This window comes from Canis aureus, chromosome 16 (assembly GCF_053574225.1).
Source record: "Canis aureus isolate CA01 chromosome 16, VMU_Caureus_v.1.0, whole genome shotgun sequence".
NCBI classification, from domain to species: domain Eukaryota; kingdom Metazoa; phylum Chordata; class Mammalia; order Carnivora; family Canidae; genus Canis; species Canis aureus.
The window spans coordinates 32,848,698-32,861,971 of NC_135626.1; the positions used below are offsets into that span (position 1 = coordinate 32,848,698).

Sequence of the window (13,274 nt, forward strand, 5' to 3'; positions counted from 1 at the left end):
GAGACACAGGAGAAAGAATGAGGAATTAAATTTAATAAATTTATTAAGTTCCAAATAGGGAACCTTACTAGCCTCTTTCTGTTCATTCTCCACAAAACAACTCTAAATCAGAGCCTAGGATATTATCTTTGGAATGAAGGAGACTTAGACTGTCCCAAGTTTTACTAAAAAGAATTCAGTTTCAGTTGATTTTATATACTTTAGAAAAAATGGATGTGGTGGAGCTCTGCAAGTTTTAGCAATTGCCTAATAAGCTCCCTAGCCTATTTCAAATTCAATATACAGTATTTCTGGAAAGTATTAAGTATGATAATTACACTGCCCATATATTTCCCTTTAATGTTTGCAATAACCAAAAGAAAATTAATGCAAGAGAAGAAATATAGATAATAATACTTTTCTTCGTAAGACGTATCTCTCTCTAAGAGAGATATTCTGGGCACCAGCTATAAATTACTGTACCCATTTAAAGTGTTATAAAAATCAAAACTAGCAAGTAGTGAATGGAGATTTGTGCCACACAGACTGTACTGCAGAAATAACTAGCTTCTCACAATGGGGACATTCCCATTTACACAAAATAATTTCAAGTTATTTTTTTTTCTTTATTTGACACAGCAATGTTGCCATGACCTTCATCCACACTGTGAGTTTTGGTAATGTTTTCATTTATATCTTCTCTCCATGGGGATAAATGGTTCTAACCTTGAAATCTCAGTTCCTATGTGAAAAATAACTTTATAAATACTTCAAACACTTACATTTTCAGCAACAAATGTTCCAGTATGAATACAAAACAGCATTTCTGTCAAACACAGCAATACATAACTTGAACTCAGAAGACAGGAGTCCCAATACACTCACAGTTCACTGTCGATTCTCAGAAATAGTTTACATATTCTTCAATGGCATTATGATGATATATATATTTCTTATTGGTTTTTACTGTGTTAGAATGCCTAGAGCTGTTTACTGGCAACTCTAAGCATTTTTTGGTTCAGTTGTGACCTTTGATATACTTATAATCATCAATATTAATTAAATATTTTAAAAGCTATCAATTTTATCCATTTATATATTAATTTCACAAACATTCTTTGAAGAGCTGTTATTTGCCAGGCACTTTCCTAGGTCCAGGAAATAGAAAGATGAATTATACCTGATATGCTTTGTCCTTACAGGACTCAGATTTAAGTAAGAAAAACAAACATGCAAAAATACATTTTATTTCAAAACAACTCTGCATGTTATTAGGACTATCATGCCTGTGTGTGTGTATGCATGTGTGTGTGTATGTGTTGACACAATGTAAGTGCATTGTCTTAATTTGGATTATCTTCAAAGCAGATCCTAAGCAGGGATTTGGGTTCAAGTGATTTTTTTTCTAAAGATTTCATTTATTTTTTTGAGAGAAAGAGCATGAGCAGGGGGGAGGGGAAGAGGGAGGAGCAGATTCCCTGCTTTGTAGGGAGCCCAATGTGGGGCTGAAACCAGGAGATTTGGACACTTAACTGACTCAGCCACTGAGGCACTGGTCAAGTAATTTTTAAGGAGGTAATTACAAGAAGGCCTTGAAGGATTGACTTGTACAGAAACTATCTTCATTGACTGTTTCTTTTGCTGTGCAGACGCTTTTTATCTTAAGTCCCAATAGTTCATTTTTGCTTTTGTTTCCCTTTTGTTACCCTTGCCTTCATAGATATAAGAAGTTGCTGTGGCCAAGTTCAAAAAGGGTGTTGCCTGTGTTCTCCTCTAGGATTTTGATGGATTCTTGTCTCACATTTAGATCTTTCATCCATTTTGAGTTTATCTTTGTGTATGGTGTAAGAGAATGGTCTAGTTTCATTCTTCTGTACACGGCTGTCCAATTTTCCCAGTTATACTATATGTTGGCAAAAAAAAACTTCGATTAAAAAATATATAAAAAAGAGAAACTATCTTCAGTGCCCTCTAAGAAAGCAGTAGTTCTAGAACTTTAGGATTTCCTACCATTACCTGAAGGGTTTAGTGTAACACAGGTGGCTGGGCTCTACACCCAGAGCTTCTCATTCAGTTGGTTTGTGATAGAATACCAGGACTTGAATTTTCAAGTTCCTACTTGACACTGTGACTGAGGTTGTCCAGACTGCATTTTAAGGACATTGATGTGGCAAGCATGAGTAGGGCATGATAGTCATGTGTACATACATTCATATATTTTTAATTCCTTGTTCTTACCCAAACATCACAATTTCCTCATGCTTTCAGCCATTTATTGCATCAACGATTGAACCGGCATGAGTTTTAGTCATATGAACCTGGAAGGCTTTGACCCCTCATTAACTAGTTGCTTAACCAGATGGTTAAGCAGAAAATATTTGACTGGTACCATGCACTCATTTTAATCTTATTTTATTTATGGGATACCTGTAGCTATAAACTAAATGTCCATCTTGAGTTTGAAAGGAATAGAGTGCAAAGGTTGCATTTATTGTACAAAAAATGTCCTCTTGGATAATTCATGTGAAATAGTTTTCAGCTGCTTATCTCCATCAGGACATGGGAGTACTGAAAGTGTGTGTGTGCACGTGTGTATGTGTATTAATGATATGCACGTGTAGTTCAGGAATAACCATTTTGTGTTCATAAATATTTGATAAAATTCTTCCAAGCATGAAATCGGAATTTTCTCTGCACCAAGCAAAGTATTTCTGTGAAGTTCATGGAGCTGGGATAAAAACAGAAGTCTCGTAAAACAGTTTGGCAAAATAGCCACATATATACCTTATTGCCTTTGAATAAAAAACATTTTGTGTGGAAAGCCTTTCACTCTGGTTCTTCCCTGTGACTACACTGCAGGTAAAAAAAAAAAAAAGCCATTTATGGAGGGACATTTTTAAAACAAAATGAATGTTTGTACTTATGTGGGGAGCATAGTAACAAAGAAATGTATTTAACTGCAGAATGCTATTTGTTTCCACAGAATACACATGCAATTTTCTATTCTGAGTGCACATTTAAATCCACATAAAAAGGGTACTTTATTTTCCAAGGACACTGAGTGGAATAATGTAAACTGGCTAAAAAGAGATGAACTCTACCTCCTGCATGTACTCTGGGTCTTTAAAGGCGTCAGGATTAGGAGAGCTAACTAGATGATCTCAGCAGTATGATCTGTTCATTCTGATATATAATTTTAGATGGTAAGTGGTCTATAATAACTATACTCTCTTCTCACTGAATATTTAATTATCTCAATAAAATGTACATAGGAACAACATATAATAAAGCGTTTGAACAACATATTTAGAGTCTCTTGACCCAAAACATCAATGTGCTCTATATCCTTTAAAGTCCATGGGCTAAGAAGCTAAAGAATAAAATAAAATTTCTCTTATTAGCTGCCTTTGAAGAGTGCACCTTAAATATCTGGCCTGAAAAATATATTCTGCTTTGAGTCAACATATACATACTAAGTAAAAATTCCTTCTCCAAAATCTTATTTTTTTTTAATCTATTGCTTGCTGTATGACTGAATCTCTTTCTTTTTGTAAGAACTCTAGTTATTCCAGTGCTCTAGTTTTCAACCATTTGTTGTATTCTGATTCAATCACCAGCTTCAAACCCTGTGTTCTTTAAAAGAAGCCTCTGTGATCTGCCATTCCTTTTTTGGTTTTACTGGGATTCGGCGTTGGCCAGGTTTTTAAAAGCCGGGTATATAGAAAACTTCACTGGCCCTTTGTTTACTACTGAGAGCTTAACCTCCAGAAAAGGGAGGCAGTATGGAGGAGGCAACACAAGTCATGTAACACAGGTTCATTCAACAATTACCAAGCTCCTGCTCTGAGTTGCCATAAAGTGTCTTCTGTGCATGTTAGCTTCTTCAATCCAGACAGCAGCACTTTGAGGTTGTTTTCTCCTTCCAGTAGGGCCATTAACATGTTCAAACTGCTGCTTCTCTCCAAACACACTCTTTCCATGTGCTCCATAGCTGGCCCTTTTACCCTAACAAAAGGCAGCTCCAACTTCAAGACCAAGTGTTGCCAGTGTCCTTTTCTATTCTACTTCCCAATATGAATCATTCTCTACCGTGTTCAGTGAACATTGTTTATAGATTTAAATCTGCATTACAGCACTCACCACTTTGATTATAGTTCATAGCATTTGTATCTCCTACTCCACAAAGTCTATAAAGTATTGGGGAGGGGGAAATGCTAGAAAATGATGTCTCTTTCTTATTAGCTAACAAGGTATGAAGTGCTTCCATGGACTGCCATCTTCTTTATAATTCAGTTCTACTTGGCTCAACCAATATTTATTGAGTACCTACTGTTGTCCTAGGAATTAAGATAATCCTCAAGAATTCAAAGATGGAGTAATATTGAGCATTCAGGAGTGAACGGGTATGTATGAAGATTATTTCATACACCAGAAATATGGTGGAGTTTTCCAAAGCAAGAAGTGTTATATATCCTGACATAAGAAAGTAGGTTAGGCTCCAGACTGGAAGAAGGCGGGTCTTGACCAAGTCTAGGTATCAGGAGGCATAGGGAGGAAATGAAGTCACTCCTGGTCAAGAGTGAGAGTAAGCCTGCACCCAGGAAGCATGTGTGTATACTAAAAGAGCTGTGTACTAAGATTTCCTGAAGATCTTATAGCTAAAGATAAACATTATCCAATGATAAACTACTGCCTGGTCAGTAAAATCATAGTAGTCCTAGGCCACTGAAATGCTTTTAACCAGCAGAGAGAAAGCATAGTAGGTAGCCAGTTTGCCAGCTTTCAGAAACAAAGGCCATCTGAGGCCAACTCAGTCCAGCCTGCATTGATGGTCAGACCACCTCTGTATCTGAGCGTGGAGTTAAATGTATTTCAAGACAAACCTATTCCATGCTCCATTTTCAATGTTTTCTCGTCATAGGCATGATTAAGTCTAGCCATTTGGATTAGAGAAGTACCCTGTAGCTTGGGTAGTACAAAGCCTTATGATAGCAAAAGTCCAAGTAAAAATCATTTAATTTGAATTGGGAAACATTAAGGCTAACTGGCATTGAACTGGGAAGCAGTAACTGCATAATGTTATTAGTGGCTAAACCAGACTCACAATATTTAAATGCTACCCAACATTTACCCAATGCTATTCCAAAATCTTTATTCAAATTAGAGCATTTCTAAGAGTCTTCAAAACTGCACATTGTATTATGGAACAAGAAAATTCATATGAATGCCCCCAGTCTTTCTTTTTCTTTGGCCTCCAAACTAGGCTCAACTTGACCTCTTTTGTTTCCTAGCCTCCCATTCTCCCATTCCCATATCAGAAGCTTTCTATCATTGCCATAATAGTCTTTAATTTTTTTTAAGCAAGGGGAGGGGGCAAAAAACATTGAAAAGTGGGAAAAGGGAAATAAAATTATCATAGAGTAGCAGGAAAAAAAGAGAAAGCAAGAGAGAGAGATAAGGCTAGGGCTAGTTACAGATATTTGGAGCAGGGATGGGAGGGGAAGTCATGAAGAACAAGGCACCAGGAAGCTGCAGAAATGAAGGAAGTAAGCAGAAAAGAATGTGATTTTTAAACGAGGGTTGCATGTATTTAAGAATTTTTTTTCAAATTTAGATTTTCATCACTGGACTATTTTTTTCTTTCAACTTAACCAGCTCCTTGAACGTGAGCTAAGTGGGTCATGGTTTCAATAGAATCGTAGGTTTATTTTCTTTCCCCAGATTGAAAGCATGGCCTACTCAGCCACCACGCTACTGTGAGTGAGAACTTCAAAGTAACACTGAAGGACTTCCAAAATAGGTCTCTAAAAAGACCAAGGCAACTGGTAATATTCTGTTTGTTGAAAAAATGAACTAATGGTTGACACAAAGTAGTAGAATTTATTCTGCCAGAAATTAATCTATATTAATAAGGTCCTTGGTAATCCAACATTTAAAACTAATTAAAAGTACAGTATTACTGACGGCATGTTCCGTTCAGTGGTTAACATATTTATGATTGATTTAACGAAATTTATAGATAGTACATATTATGTATTCTTAGAAGAGGGAAATGGAAAGATAGCTAATAGAAGGTATATCCTGTTCTACCTACTTTTAAGGTCACCATGTGCATCCAAAACTTATTTAAGTTAGCTAAATATGCAAAAAAATGTTAGTATATATTATGCTTATATTCTTTGATAGGGTCTCTGCTCTATTTATTTTTTAAAACAATGCTTTAATTCATGCTCATTTTGACCTCTAGAGAAATTTACAAGTTATGCATGCTAAATTTCTAATTTCATAGTCAGGAGATGTTTTATCTTTATATCCCCAGTGCATATCACTATGTCTGGCACTACAAATATTTGGGAAGATATTTGGCTTTTACATGAATGAATAAGTGAACAAACACTACTTCATTTTATTTTGCAAAGGAAGTGCATGGTAACACCTGAGTAGATTCATAAGTGGCCCTTCTGCAGATTACAAGTGCTCATTCATGAACACTCTGAAGAGTAGTATGTGGCAGTGAAGGAAATATTTGTCTGTTTCATGGTGTTGAAAGATTTTGGAAGTTAGATTGTGCAACAATATTAGTTCAGATGTTATGTCTGATGCTTGAAATTATGTCTGTGTTACAACAAACAGGGTTCTCTAAATTGCCTTTGGTGACTCCCATGGGGATCTTGGACAATGAGGTATCAGGGACCTGAAGGCCCCTGTCCATCTGGCTGGGGGTGGGTGCATATCTGAACTAAACACCTCCCAGGAAAAAATAACTTTCTCTGGCTGAAGGAGCTTCAATATTCTCAGGCCCAAAGGTCTCCTGAATTTGTCTGGCTTTACTATACAGTTCTTGTAAAAAGCTAGCATCTAAACCCAGACTGCTGAAACCTACATGGTGTTTTTTTCTTAACTGACAAATGTGCCTTCACTTTTTTTCCATGAGAAAAGAAAGCAACTTCTCCTCTTCCCAAAATGATTTATTCTTGACATAACCAATAGAATACTTTGGTTCTAGAATTTCTCTCCCCAGCTATTCAGGCATATAAGGAATCATTTCCCTCTTTTTGTTAATGCTGGTTTTATAAAGTTCTTCGATAAAATCTCTTCTCTACACCGTATCTTGTGACATTGTGAACTATGTTCCAAGTCCTGTTGCAAGATAGATGGTGACTTTAAACAGATCTTCCTTGCACAACAAAGTTATTCATTAGATACAAGCATTGCTATTGTATTTTCCACTGAATAGGACAGATGCAAGGAGGGCTCAGGTAGAGTGTTGCCTTTTAATATAAAACTCTTTCTGGGAGAAGTTGCTATACTATTTTAAGGGAGTCTTTCAAATCATTATTTTCCTTCATGAGAGAGCAATTCAGTCCACATGAGACATTCAGAAAGTGATGTCTAATCACTGTTACCTAATTGTGTTTTTATAACAACACTACACAACGGGTCATCCCAACTCAGTTAAATAATTTGGTCAATGCCATGAAGTTAGAATTTGAACTTCAATCCATCTGACTCTGACTTTGATCTTTCCACTTCTTGTTAACAGATAGCATCTGGAGTTTTCTGTATTCAGTTGTTACACAAATAATCATACTTGGTTCCTGAAGTGTCAGGGAGATTTTCCCCATGAAAGCAATATCTTCATTTCTCTTTATTGGAAAAGGTTATGGCACCTACAGTAGGTACACATTAATATATGTAAAATCATTAAATGTAAATGTAAAAGTACACATGAAATATCAAATATATACTTCCTAAACTCTAGTGGAGATTTCAATGATTTAAAGATAGTTTTTGTTTTGTGTTTTTTTGTTTTTGTTTTTGTTTTTTTTTTTAGATATTGGTCATGGAGGCAATTTGGCACAATAGACAGAATGTAATTTCTGAAGTCAGAAAGATGGCTTCAAGTTCCTATCTCAAACCAGTTAGGTGAACTTGAGCAAGTTTTGGACCTTCCTGATGCTCATTTTCCTAATAATGTTACTGTCTTCTAGGGCCTCATGTTATTTATGCCAGGTGGGAACAGTGTATACCAAACTTCATTGTGTACAGACATCACCAAGGGTCTAATTAAAATGGTTCAGAAATCTTGATAGAGCTTGAGATTCTCCATTTTTAACACACTGTCAGTTGACAATGATGCTGCCAGATTTTGGACCACATTCTGTAGCAAGGTGTAGAGTTTCAACATCACCAATACTGATGTTTTTATCTAGATAATCCTCTCTCTCTTTTTTTAAGAGAGAGAGGCAGAGACGTGAGCAGAAAGAGAAACAGGTTCCATGCAGGCAGCCCGATGTGGGACTTGATTCTGGGACTCCAGGATCACGCCCTGGGCTGAAGGCAGATGCTCAACCACTGAGCTACCCAGGCATCCCTAGATAATTCTCTATTGTACAGGGTTGTCCTGTGGATTGTAAGATGCTTAGTAACATCCCTGGCACAGCTCCTGACACATAATAGAAATCAGGTGAACATTTGTTCCTTTTTTTTTCACATCTTCTGCTTAGACTTGGCAGTTGTCAAGAAGTTTAGACAGACGATCACCTCTAGGATAATATTCTCTAAAACAAGAGTCAGCAAACTACCATTGATAGGCCAAATCTAACCTACCACCTAATTTTGCAAATTAAAGTGTTGCAACACATCTGCAACCATTAGTTTATCCATTTGCTTTGGCTACTTTTATGCTAAAACAGCAGTGTTGAGTGATTCCAGCAAAAACTGTGCAGCCTACAAAAATCTAAAATATTCAGAACATGAAAGACTCCTAACTCTGGGAAATGAACTAGGGGTGGTGGAAGGGGAGGTCGGCGGGGGGTGGGGGTGACTGGATGACGGGCACTGAGGTGGGCACTTGATGGGATGAGCACTGGGTATTATTCTATATGTTGACAAATTGAACACCAATAAAAAATAAATTTATAAAAAAAATCTAAAATATTTACTACATGGTCCTTATCAGAAAAAGTTTGCCAAAACCTGTTCTTGATATCTGAAAATCCCAGAGATTTAGTTTTTTGAAGCTGTAGAAGCAGAATTTCATAGCAGTCTTCTGGGTATAATTCAATAGATGCTACGTCAAGAACATTTCCTTTGGGTTGGTCCCAAAGAGAGTGGCTCAATTCTTTCCATTTTCAATGAACCATTGGTTTCTATAGCACAGGCATTAGGCAGCTTCTTTAGAAACAGTGGAAATAAGAATAAATCTCAGATGCCAGACAGCAATTGATAGGTTTCCCTTAAAAAAATCTTTTTTCCAAACACAGACAATTTACCTTCCTAATTGTAATTGACAACAGTCAGTCACAGGAGAAAAATGTATCTCACATGGTTGCCAACTTTACTTAACCTAGAATGTTTGTGCTGGTGACTGGTAATTTGCATTTGTGCAAGGTCTCTTAAGAGCCAGACTGCTTTGAAAAACAAACTCAGAGGATTTTGATGGAAAGCACATAGGCAGGAGTTTTCTGAGTAAAGATGAATAATGTTTGTTTATGAAGGAAGGTTTGGGAAGGTTATATGGGTAAGCTGTACTTGGTTGCTACTTGTAGGGGGGAAATGGTATGTGTGGCTTAAAGTATAGTCGCCTTATAATGTGAGTGATCATCACAGCTTTATTATAGCTACTTCACACATTCTCATGCTTACTTTGAGGCAATAATGTGTGTTAGAATATGCTTGATCAGGTTTCTCGATCATAAAGCACTATTTGGACCTGATGCTTTTTTATTGTGGGGCCTATACTGTTCAATATAGGATGTCTGGTGGCACATCCCTAGCCTTTGTCCAGTATATGCCAATATTAATCCTTTCCCCAGTTGTTGGCAATCAAAACTATCTCTAGACATTGTCAAATATTCTTTGGGTGTCAAAATCACTCCTGGTTGAGAAGTACTAGTCTGTTATGCCATAAGGAGAAATAATTCCACAATCTCAGTGGCTTAGTATTCCCTTTCCAGGGCAATTATACACTATATGGTGGCTCCATATTCTAAGTTACTTTGATCTTATGTTATTTTTTACCAAGTACATGCTTTCTAGATCATCGCAGAAAGTAAAGGGAGGGTGCAGAATTGAATACAAGCTTTAAATATTTATGCTCAGAAGTGACATTTCCCATTTCTGTTCACATTTTATTGATCAAAGCAATTCTTATGGTCATGCCTACCTTTAAGAGGGTGAGAAGTAAGATCTCCCTCCAGGAAGATTCACGAACATTCTGCTGTCAAGCACAATTCTTATCTGTTAATCTCTACCTTCTTCAATGAACTTCTGCTAATACTGAAAACTACCATATTATCAAGGGTGGAGAGGCAGGGCAGTAATGTAGTTGAGAGTATGGATGCTGGAACCATTGTACTTGAGGCTAAATCAAGTTTTACAGATTGACATCTGTGATCTTAAGAGTTAGGTAACCTCACTGTGCTTGAGTTTCTCATCTATAAAACATGGGAAAATAGAAGTACTTAATACAGGGGGAGGTTATAAGGATGAAATGTGTTAGTGTTTGTAACACCTTAGAAAAGTTCCTAGAACATGAAAGGACTTTGTAAATATGTTTAAACTAAAATAAATGAAATTGTATTTATTATACAATGAAAAGTATTGAGAGTCTGAAAAAAGTATGCAATGTCATATGTCATGTGTATTCAGAGGACTTTATCAATTCTCAAACAAGGCACCTCCACATTAGAAATATATTAGAAATATATTGCAAAAAATAGAAATGCCCAGAAAGGCATGCTTTCCAGCTCCAGCTTGGAGCTGCTTACCAAGTTCAGGGAAATAAATAAATAAATGTCACAAAATGGTTGAAAGCATATTTTTAAAGTTTAATGTAGGCAAAATAAGATAGAAATACTCTTGCTCTCTGTTCATCCAAGCCATGTTGCAGCTGTTAAATGTTGCCTATAGATGAAACTCTTCTCTGGCTTATCAGAATTTCACTAGAATCTTTCCTTTCAAAAAAACTATTCAATACTATTTTATATATCCACTTATTTCAAATATCATAAAAATAATAAGTGCCTAACTGTTCTGTCTATAGTAGCATTTGTTCAGCATTTCCTTTCATGCAAACTCATTAATGTTCTATCACCATTCAGAGAGCACCACCCCTTATTACCACCATTTACCACCAGGGCCAAAACCACTGACAAAATAACAGAGTTCCAACACACTTCTCTTGTGTCTGCTGTATTTTCTTTGAAGACATACTAACTGCATAAACACAGATGCTCTTCATGTGTATCTTATTTGTGATGTGATTTCCCAAATTTCCCAGTTTCATGTATTTTCTAACTCTAGACCATTCAACATACTCAGACCTTGGCTTCCCTCTTCTCTATCATTTTCACTTTAAGTCACCGCTTCAGCAGAATTCTGGTCTGGTCTTTTTGATCTTGACTTCTTTTGTCCCTTGCCTCTTTGATTGTTTTAATCACATAAAACTTGAGGTGAACAAATCTCCTATTATCAACCAACTTCGAAGTATCTTATTAACATTGGTCTTCTGGAGCTCAGAAGAGAGTAAGTAATTTATCTCATTAGATCATGTTTTTCAAGGTGTGTATCAAGAAATACTTGTATCAGAACCATGTGAAGAGTTTGTTAAAAATATATGTTCCTAAGATTCAGCCCAGACCTGACGAATCAGACTCTCTGGGGATGAAGCTGGAAATCTGTATTATTAATAAACACTCCAGCTTATTTTTCTACCCACACCACATATCTATAGCTAAAGTCCTTAAAGAAGCTATCTTGTAAATAGAATTATATCACAAATCTAAGATTCATTCATATAATACTTAAAATGAGCAGAACAAATTGCTTGAAGTATTTTTCATCATGGATATGAAATCATTATAATAGTCCTTTTAAAAAATTACGTACATATGTCTTTAAAATGGTTAGTCAAAGATAGGCCATGATTTGGCCTGTTAAATTCTTTTACTAAGTATAGAAATATTGTCAGTAGAAAAATATCACATGAATGTACTTAGAGAAAAGAATATCAGTAATGTGTCTTTGAATGTATGCATGAAGTTTTTAGTATATTTCCCCCTTCCTTGTGGCTTTATCTTCACAAAAATTTCAGAAACATTTTAAATAATAGATTATAGGCTTTTGAGGAGCAAAGGCAGTGCTTCCTTCCATCTCTAAAATATCCTGGTATGATGAAATGTCCTGAATTCTCTTTAAACATTCATGGTGATAAGCAAACTTTGCTAGACAGTCCTAGTCCAGACCATTTTTATGACAATTTCCTCTTAAAATGATCATCTATAACCTATTTATATATTAGTATAATTGACAAGGAAAGAGACAACTCTAACATCAAACTTTGTATTTTTGTTGGGATTGAGACTTACTTCTCTCTTGATCGTTAAGGCCTCTGGTTTTAGAATAGTGATCGACATAAATACTTTAGAAATAATCAGTAGTTTCAAGGTCAGCTTGACAAAATAAATTTGGACTAAGTTATAAGCTTATGGCCTTTCTCTATCTTATATTTTCCAGACCCAGCCTTCTTTTATGTCAGTAGAACAATCCCAGCCCCATAAGAGGCAGTGACATTATTAGAAGTAAGAAAATGAGACTCTAAATAAAACCTTCCCTCACAATTTGGAGACATTTGTCCTTGGGCAGAACACTTGGATTTTATCTTCTTAACAGTTCTTTCTCCTTGTGGTATACAGTATCAATACATTTATCTCTCTGAAAACCACCTAAGAGATTTATTTGGCACTAACATCTTGACACCAAGGGTTTTACTTAGATCATCATGGTTCTTTCACCAATACCCAGTATCAATAGATGACATGTTGCCTAAAAACACATTAATCATAAATATCAAATAAGAAAAGGTGAAGGAGAAGACTGTTTTACAAAAGAAAACATGCAAATGCTCCAAGACAAAAAAAAAAAAATGTAGTTACAACAGACTTTTCTCCTTTCTATACATGTAGGGAGTCAGAGATTTCTTTTTTGGACAGAAAATGATGATCTGTATTTCCTTAATATTTAAGGGATGAATTATTTGTACACCTTCCAAATCTATCACTTCTTACTTAGTAGCAGCTACCAAAAAATGCAGGCATGATTTATAATAGTGACTGGTACACAATAAAAAACTAATAAATGTTAGTTTCCTAGCATATTGTTAGTGTTATCAGACTCTACCTTTCAACAATAAAAAGAGCCATGGCAGTTTTGAAATGGAATTAATATCAGATGTATACTTTTAACCTAAAAAGTAGGTTAAAATTTACCTGATGTCTCTCATTGCCTGCCAT

The 13,274-nt window shown here is 35.8% G+C and overlaps 1 long non-coding RNA gene across 1 annotated transcript in view; it reads left to right on the forward strand.

Moving 5' to 3' along the window:
• Nucleotides 1–13,274, forward strand: part of LOC144286345 (uncharacterized) — a 71,990-nt gene that overhangs the window by 33,813 nt on the left and 24,903 nt on the right. The gene's annotated exons all lie outside the window — the stretch shown is intronic.